Here is a 2,139-nt window from a genome sequence, read left to right as displayed (position 1 = left end):
GTTTTGCCCCGGGTGCGCACCTCGCGTGCACCTTCGCCGCGGTGGGCACCATGGCGTGCACGAAGTCGGAGCCCCGGTTTGCCCCGGGTGCGCACCTCGCGTGCACCTTCGCGGGGGTGGGCACCTCGGCTGGGTTGCGCGCCCCTGGTGCGCACCAAGGAGCGCTCCGAAGTGTGCTCCAAGGTGCGGCGTGCACGAAGTCGGAGCCCGGTTTGCCCCGGGTGCGCACCTCGCGTGCACCTTCGCCAGGGTGGGCACCTCGGTGCGCACACCTTCTCAATGTTTTCTTGCCTTTTCTGGAAATTGGTGAAGGCAGCGCATCAAAGGTGCGCACCTCGGTGTGCTCCGAGGTGCGAACCCGAGAGCGCTCCGAGGTGCCCACGAAGTCGAAAGTCGGGTTAATTGCATTGTTTTCCCCGGGTGCGCTCCCGAGGTGCGCAACATCGGCGCGCACCAAGGAGGGCTCCGAAGTGTGCTCCAAGGTGCGCACGATGGCGTGCACCTCTGGTGCGCACGATTCGGAGCTCGGTTTGACCGGGGTGCGCACACCTTGGCTGGGTTGCGCACCTTTTGTGCGCTCCAAGGTGCGCACAGTCGGAGCTCGGTTTGCCCCGGGTGCGCACCTTCGCCAGGGTGCGCACCTTGATGCGCACGGCCCTTGGCTGGGCTGCGCACCTTGGTGGGCGCCATGGTGCGCACCTTTCGTGCGCTCCAAGGTGCGCACGAAGTCGGAGCTCTCGGTTTGCCCCGGGTGCGCACCTTGGTGGGCGCCATGGTGCACTCCGAGGTGCCCAAGATTGGTGCGCACCAAGGAGCGCTCCGAAGTGCGCTCCAAGGTGCGCGCGAAGTCGAAAGTTGGGTTAATTGTCCGGTTTGCCTCGGGTGCGCACCTTGCGTGCACCTTCGCCAGGTGGGCGCCTTGGTGCGCACACCTTGCTGGGCTGCGCACACCCTTGGCACCCGCGTTTCCTTCATTTTAAATTTTTTTTTTTTACAATCTCTCAAGTGGGAAATTCTATAATCTCAACTTTTTTTGCCTTTTCAGGAAACTTTTGAATGGAGCGCATCATTGGTGCGCTCCGAAGTGTGCTCCCAAAGCTCTCTCCAGCTGCGTGCACCTGCCCCGGCCCGCGCACCCCGGCCCCGCCCAGCTTCGCTCACACCTGTCCCGGGCGTCTGGTGCGGAACCTTAGAGTAAGAAACATCACCGTGCACCTTGGCCAACGTGCGCGACTCGACCGAGCGCGCACTGGCCGAGGTGCACACCGATTTCACCTGGGTGCGCGCGCAGCAACCTCGGGCGCACCGGGGGTGCGCGCACAACGCCCGGGTTGCACCGTGGCCTGTGTGCTCGGGGCGCCTCGGGTGCGCGCTCGGTGTCGCCCCCCAGCGCGCGCGGTAGTGCGGGCAGCGCACCCCGGCCCGGCCCGGCCCCGACGAGAACGCAAACGGGCAAAAGGTTTATTCAAATAGCATTGCGACGCCCGGCGAAAAACTAAAAAAGGGTGCAACACCGGGACTTCCCGGGAGGTCACCCATCCCAGTACTACTCCCGGCCCAAGCGCGCTTAACTGCGGAGTTCTGATGGGATCCGGTGCACTAACGCTGGTATGATCGCACCCCGTTATGAGCTTGTCGCAGTGTGTACTTAGCAAACCGCGACCCACGTGCGAATCCACCCCGGCCACCCACCCCCGTCGAGGTGCACACCCTCCCTCGCGAAGTGCGCCCCGTTCGCCAAGTGTGAGCCCCTGCCCGGGTGCGCGCACCTTGCTAGGGCGTCGGGTGTGCACCCGGCCCGGCCTACGTGCGTGCACCTGGAGGGGGGCGTCGTGTGCGTGCAGTGTCCCGTCTGCAACGCGGTGCCCACACACCACCTCGGGCGCAACGACCTGCGCTCACATGTGGGCCGAGTGCACCTTGGTGCATGTTCGGTGGCGCCTCGGGTGCACGCTCGATCTTGCCCCGGTGCACCAAGGCGCTCGGTTTGCCCCGGGTGCGCACTTGGTGCAAGGTGGGCACCCAAAATAGGGATCAAGCACCAAAACACAAGTTTCGGGATGCAAAATGGGACCCAAGGACCACAAATGCGTTCCAAGACCCATGATGGGTCCACGAGAACAAAAATGTGTTCCGAGA

The 2,139-nt window shown here is 64.2% G+C and overlaps 1 non-coding gene across 1 annotated transcript; it reads right to left on the bottom strand.

The window, feature by feature from the left end:
* Positions 1 to 1,502: 1,502 nt before the first annotated feature.
* Positions 1,503 to 1,622, bottom strand: LOC131871632 (5S ribosomal RNA). Its single transcript, XR_009369845.1, has one exon. It is a non-coding gene; the product is annotated as a 5S ribosomal RNA (ribosomal RNA).
* Positions 1,623 to 2,139: the final 517 nt, after the last annotated feature.

This window comes from Cryptomeria japonica, unplaced genomic scaffold (genome assembly GCF_030272615.1).
Source record: "Cryptomeria japonica unplaced genomic scaffold, Sugi_1.0 HiC_scaffold_435, whole genome shotgun sequence".
Classification (NCBI taxonomy): Eukaryota; Viridiplantae; Streptophyta; class Pinopsida; order Cupressales; family Cupressaceae; genus Cryptomeria; species Cryptomeria japonica.
This window is presented reverse-complemented; position numbering and strand designations above follow the sequence as displayed.